This window comes from Mirounga leonina, unplaced genomic scaffold, assembly GCF_011800145.1.
Source record: "Mirounga leonina isolate KUSES-001 unplaced genomic scaffold, KU_Mleo_1.0 Mir_321, whole genome shotgun sequence".
Taxonomy (NCBI): domain Eukaryota; kingdom Metazoa; phylum Chordata; class Mammalia; order Carnivora; family Phocidae; genus Mirounga; species Mirounga leonina.
The window spans coordinates 4,626,492-4,632,994 of record NW_023270680.1 but is presented as its reverse complement, the minus strand read 5'-3'; positions in this window follow the sequence as shown (position 1 = coordinate 4,632,994).

Below are 6,503 nucleotides of genomic sequence, written 5' to 3'. Positions count from 1 at the left end.
GGGGGGGCGGGGCGGAGGGGGGAGCGCCGGCACCTGCCCCCGGGAGCTGGGCGCGCATGTGCGCTGTCCCGGGAGGCGGGGCCGGCGGCTTTCCGTGCGACGCCCAGCTGGGCTGATGGGAGAGCGAGGGGACGGGCCTCGGGAGATCGCGGACGCCTGTAGAGGGTGCGTGCGTTCCACGCGTGACCAGGTTCGTCCCTCGGAACACGTAGCACACCGGCGTCAGGCACGCGAAAGCACTTAGCGTGGACGTGTCACATACAGCGACACGCGCCGGACATCTGTCCTCTACCCGCGCCCGCAGCCCCGATGGCACCCGCTCCGCTCATCATCACCGCGCGGCGCGCCCTCATCTTTTTCAGCGCCATTACAAGCTCTAAGTACATCTCACAACACGCTTTGAGGGAGGCACTTTGGGCCTCGGTTCGGAAAGTTCTTGCCCTGCGCGCGCACGGTGTGAACGAGGTTACGGCGTGGAGTGTTTCATTGTAAATCAGCACCGAAAAACTTCCAAGGCCACCAGGACAGTACTCGCTCCTCGGCCTCTAACATATACAGCCACTCGGAGACGTCCAGAAATCCTTGATTCAACAAAGATATTTACCCTTCACCAATTGGCCCTGACATTTTCCAGATTTCTGTACATAGGACATCGGCTTTTCCTTAACCTGCCAGATGAGCAAGGGTTAAAAATATGGGTGATACCCAGTATGTGCCTCAGTAAGCGAGTCTGCTCAGAGTTCTCAGATTTGGCCTCAAATAAACCCTCTGAAGGTCTAGACCAGAGGTGAGGAACAGGGAAGCCCAATGGCCCAGAACACCAAGCCTAGTTCTCCAGCATCCGCATTGTTGGGAATTAAGGTGTGCGGCCTCCATCTGCTGGGTAGTTTTCCAGTATTTTAATTGACTAGGACCACGGGCAGGGAAGAGGTTTCTATTTTTTAAAAAATCCCAGCATTGCTGTCCCCTCCTTTGGTCGTAGGTTCCACCTGCCGCTGGTGGCGTGAACATCCCTATACTGGTTTATCACGCGGCCCGTTGTGTGAGCCAAGTACTTCCTTTGGCGCTCCGCTAAAGAATTAGTCATCTGCCCCCATGCTAGAGGAAAAGATGGCTTATCAAAATAGGATTCCTCTGAAAGATTTTCAAAGATTTTTTAAAAATACTCTCAAGTAAAAAATTTCAAGCCTAGTAATGCAGAATATGAAATGGTCTTATCGGTTCCCATTACCCCTCACCTCACTTCAGAGATTATCGTGGCCACTCTTGTGTAATTCATGCCCCATCCGTTAATCACTCTCCCCATTATTGTGAAGTGAATTCTAGACAACATCTCATGTAAGTATGTCAGTATCTCTTAAAAAGGGGCGGGGGATTGTTTTTGAAGACATCATTCTCTCATTATCGCCCTGCAAAAACTAACAATAGTTTTCAAGGATATACTGGGTAAAAGATTCCCCACCACAGGTGCTACGGCAGAGCCTAACGCCTGTGAAATGGGATTCCCTTATTGTGTCCCGTCCTACTTCCTTCTCCAGACCGCAGCTCCTCCGGCCGGCTCGCCTGTGGGCCTGCTGTAGTGCTGTAGGATGGGCCCTTAAATACTCGGGCATTAAATCGATGATGTCTAAAAGGCAGTGCAAAGAGGTAGCTTAAAATCCCGTAACTATTACACAGCCCTTAGAACTGCCAAGGTGCAACCTAGTGGCAGCACCATATGTTGGCAAAGAGGCGGAGAAACCCGGCCTGCCCTACGCTACAATGTTCCAGCCACTCTGCAAAAGGAGTTTGGTCATTTCTTTTTCCAAAAAAAATGAAACCAAACGCTTACCAGACGGCCCGGGACTCGCATTCCCGGACGTTTATCCCAGGGAAATAAAAATGTCTGTTCACATAACATTTATACATAACTGTTCACGGCAGCTTCTTCTATCGACCAAATCTGGAAACAACCAAAATGTCCTTTGAAGGGTGCTGGCCAACCCCACCGTGGGGCGTCCTCGCCGCAGGTAGGGTTCGGCGGTACCGGGGCCGCCCTCTGGATGCTGCTGCCTGGGAGAGCCACTCCCACCAAGTCACATACAGATGGGATGATTCCATTTCTATGGCAACATGACAAAATCAGAGAGACAGAGACTGTGTTAGTAGTTGTGAGGGGCTAGGGCGGGGGAGGAGGGGCTGGTGGGACCATACGGGGGCCACAGGAGGGAGGTCTTTGTGGTGGTGGAACGGTTCTGGGTCTCGGTCAGGGGTGGTTACATGCATCCACGTGTGATAAAATGACACACAACCATGAACACGCAGCATGCCAATGTCTGCGTCTTGGCTTGGATATTGTACCCTAATTATGTAAGATACAACAGGAAGGGAAATTATGTAAAGGGTATGTAGGACATCTCTGTACTACTTTTGCAACTTCCTGTGAATCTATAATCAAAATAAAATTTTTTTAAAAGAATTTATTTATTTATCTGGGACGCCTGGGTGGCTCAGTCAGTTAAGTGTCTGCCTTCAGCTCAGGTCATGATCCCAGGGTCCTGGGATCGAGTCCCGCATCGGGCTCCCCGCTCTGCGGGGAGCCTGCTTCTCCCTCTGCCTCTGCCTCTCTCTCTCTCTATCTCTCATGAATAAATAAGTAAAATCTTTAAAAAAAAAATTTATTTATCTGACAGAGAGAGAGAGCACACAAGCAGGGGGAGGGGCAGAGGCAGAGAGAGAAGCAGGCTCCCCGCTGAGCAGGGAGCTCGACCTGGAACTCAATCCCAGGACCCTGGGATCATGACCTGAGCCAAAGGCAGACGCTCAACTGATTGAGCCACCCAGGCGCCCCTGGTAATATTCTTTAAAATGTAGATATGTTACACATACTTTCTGTGTGTACAATAATTTTAAGGATAAATATATTTTAGAAAAACTTCATTGTCTTAGTTTGGGCTGCTATAACAGAACGCCACAGACTATGTAGCTTACATGCGACAGAAATGTTTCTCACGGTTCCGGAGGCTGGAAGTCCAAGATCAAGGCCCAGCAATGTGATGTCTGGTGAGAACTGCTCCCTGGTTCACATATGGTACCCTCTCCGTTCTCACATAGCAGAAGGCTCAGGGGCTCTCCGGGGCCCTGGGATTAGGGCACAAATCCTAGTCATGAAGGTTCTGCAACTCTCATGACTTCATCACCTCCGGAAGGCCCCACCTCTTGACCGCGTCACGCTGGGGGTAAGGATGTCAACATATGGATTTGGAGGGGGATGGTCCATAACGTTAATAAAATGGCAGCAATAAGACGCCTTAAATTTGAATACACACTGCTCTTCCACTATGTTCGGAAGTAAAGAACAAAAATTAAATTGCTTTGCAAGATGGAAGTCCAAAGGAATTAAAGTGTGTAACAACTGACCGAGAGTGCCCGCTGCCAACAGCAGAGCACGTGGAACATTCTCCACAGTGGGCCACGTGCCCGCCGCCAACAAACCTCGATGGAAATCATTCGAAATATGCAGCAGAACGAAATTAGAAATCTTTGACACATCCTTGACAGGGAAAATTTGGGGAGGTCACAAAGCTGGAGCTTAAACCACACATTCTAAATGGCCTGTGGCTCAGGGAAGAAATCAAAAGTGGAAGCAGAAAGCCTGTTGAGGTGAATGAAAGTCCAGAGAGCATGCCGGAGACCACAGCGGGGTCATTGTAATTCCAGATGCAGGTAGATAAGATTCTAGGTTCACAGACACGGGACTCCTCTGTGCCAGTCGTCTGGAAAGCATGCCAAGTGTTCTCCGTTCCTATGGAGAGATGAATTGCACACTGTGTCTGCCCCATCCAGGGGAATACGGGGTTTTACCTGAGCCGGCTCTCCCGCTGCAGAAAGCAATCCTCGAGACACCGTGGCCCTGCGTCTTGCGCACATTATGAATCTCAGTGGGGGCAGGCCCCATCGGCAGGCCAGAGTTGGGTTCATCTTTCTCTCCTAGCCCGCATTTCTGAAACCCCTTATCTCCTCCCCCTGAGCCGTGTCTCTGGCACCGATGCCCACAGAGGGTGAGTTCTGCCACAGTGCTTGGGAACTGTTGTGAGTTTACACCACAGCAAACCCCGGCCCTGAACTTTGCGGCAGGAGTGCTCAGGCCCATGGTCCGTTGATTAAGAAAGCTTCTTCATACCCCACATTGGATCCAGCTGATTCGGAGCTGCAGGTGCCATGCGGGTTGCTGTGGGATCCCCGGGGCCCTTCCCTCTGTTCGTGCGCCTGCAAGCACGGTCTCTCCCCTCCCGGCATGTTCCATCCCCTGTGCTGGAGTGGAGGCCGTGCTCCGGCAGGTGCCCCCAGAGCCCTTGCCACGTGGCTGAGCTGCTCTCCAGGTTGCCTTGGCTGAGGCCCACAGTCCACACCTTCCCCGATGTTCTCACCTGCTGCGACGCCAGGACAGTCGGAGCCCACGTGGCACTTGCATGTGGGCAAATCCAGCATCAGCTGCAGTCACCCAATGAGGTCAAAACTTCGTGTGGCCCAAGACGAACATCCTTTTGCTCTGCTGCGGCAGCGAGGGGGCCGCACAGCTGTGGGAACAGCTGCCTCGCACGCCATCAGCTGCGCCCGCCCTCGGAGGTGCCCCGCGGCAGGGGCCTGGGGTCAGGCCGGGCTCCGAGGCCGGGGGCCAGGGCCACGTGCTCTGGGCATAACAGTGCTCCCCCAGCGGCCTGCCTCATGGTCCTGGGCATCAGACGTGACTCTGTAATGTCAATGCAGGGACCAGGAAGTGAAGGTATTGGGGGCCAGGATGTGGGATGAGAAGCCAGGCGAAGGCCTGCAGCTGTGCCCAGAGGGGTGTGAAGCAAAGCTCCTGATCTCACAACTAGGCTTGGCACTGATCAGCATTTACCTTCTCTTCTTTTTATCAGAAAGCTCTTTAAGATTATGGGCTGTGAATTATTTATTTATTTTTGCTAAAAACTGGACTGCATCCAATACAAAATAGCCTACAACCTCATCCTTTCAAGTTGCCTTGCATAGACGGCCATGTTATTCTTCAACAAAACCTTCTTCCTGTTGTCACTGACAGGTTAAACAATGTGCACAAATATCCATGCATGCATTCCACTTTCAAAGGAAAATCAAGTTTAACATGTTCTCTTCCTTCCTTTCTTTTTTTGCTATGAAGGGCATATTTTATTTATTTATTTACTTTTTAAATTTAAATTCAATTAATTAACACATAATATATTATTAGTTTCAGAGGTAGAGGTCAGTGATTCATCAGTTGTATATAATACCCAGTGCTCATTACATCACGTGCCCTACATAATGTCCATCATCCAGTTACCCCACCCCCCTTTACCCCCCTCCCCTCCAGCAACCCTCAGTTTGTTTCCTATGATTAAGAGTCTCTTATGGTTTGTCTCCCTCTCTAATTTAGTCTTGTTTTATTTTTTTCCTCTCTTCCTATGATCCTCTGTTTTGTTTCTTAAATTCCACATATGAGTGTGATCGTATGATAATTGTCTTTTTCTGACTTATTTCACTTAGCATAATACCCTCTTGTTCCATCCATGTCATTGCATATGGCAAGATTTCATTCTTTCTGATGGCTGAGTACTATTCCATTGCATATATACTACATCTTCTTTATCCATTCATCTGTCGATGGACATCTGGGCTCTTTCCATAGTTTGGCTATTGTGGACATTGCTGCTATAAACATTGGGGTGCAGGTGACAATTCAGATCACTACATTTGTATCTTTGGGGTAAATACCTAGTAGTGCAATTTCTGGGTCCTAGGGTAACATGTTTTCTCGTAGCAAAGCGCTGTTCAGAAGCAGCCTTGGGTCCAAGCCCTGCCCACTTAGGGGTCCTAGCCACACCCATGGGGGGGTCTGAGTCCTGCCCACTTAGGGGTCCTGGCCACGCCCACTTGGGGGTGTCTGAGCACCGCCCACTAAGGGGTCCTAGCCCCGCTGTCCTGGCTGTGTAACTTTGGATGAGTCAGGTAACTTCCACAACTTCACCTGCCAAGTGGGTGAAAGGCCCCTCCACACCACCCCCTGTCCCCCCCCCCCCCCCCGCCCCCCCAGCCAGGGCTGAGGCGCAGGCCTTGGCCCAGATGACTCTTGACATTGAGGTCTTGGTGATACAAATATATTGAACAAACGTCATCACTGTAGACTATTGTTGGTACTAAACATCTACACTCGAAAGGCATTTTGCCAAGTGCCCTTCGAGTTTAATAATAAGCAAAATCAAAAGACCAAGCATGAATAATACACTGTTAACATTTTATTGTTACTATTTTTATGCATTATCATCATCATCGTTTTAATCACTTAAAAAGGTTAGACAATTAAGAGTGTCAACAAGCAGGAGGCCAAACTGCAAATGCTCCACATTGCCTTGGCCACCGTGAGCTGCCAGGACAGTCCGGAGAGTTCCTCCTCCCTATGCTGAGGCAAAGTATTAAACCTCCAAACAAGAAACACTTACACTTCTGTTCAAAGTCACCTCCAA